Genomic DNA, 361 nt, shown 5'->3' with positions numbered 1-361 from the left:
GGCTAGTTTATTCCTGAGTGTGTTGCCGACAATTGAAGCCACGATGAAAGTGCGCTTCTTTTTATAAATACACACTCAATCAAAGCTCGTTGGAAACAAAATACCCATGTAATAAGAATGTGTCTTTTGGGACTTCCCGACTCGTTATTGCAAGCTATTGATTGGATGTTCGACGACGCATATGCGTTTTATAGATCCTTGTACAGAGTATTCATTCCATTAGTGTTATTAAATTTATTATATCTAAAATTTCTCGATATTTTAATTTTATTTTTTATTTTTTATTATTATTACACTCTTGGATCATTCGTGAATTGTCCGAGGATGAGATTTGAACTCGTGACTTTGGCGTGCGAGGTAT

This window comes from Ochlerotatus camptorhynchus, unplaced genomic scaffold (assembly GCF_037179485.1).
Source record: "Ochlerotatus camptorhynchus isolate MF236.1 unplaced genomic scaffold, CSIRO-AGI_Acam_v1.1 ptg000085l, whole genome shotgun sequence".
In the NCBI taxonomy this organism is placed as follows: Eukaryota; Metazoa; Arthropoda; class Insecta; order Diptera; family Culicidae; genus Ochlerotatus; species Ochlerotatus camptorhynchus.
Note: the sequence above shows the minus strand (reverse complement) of the source record.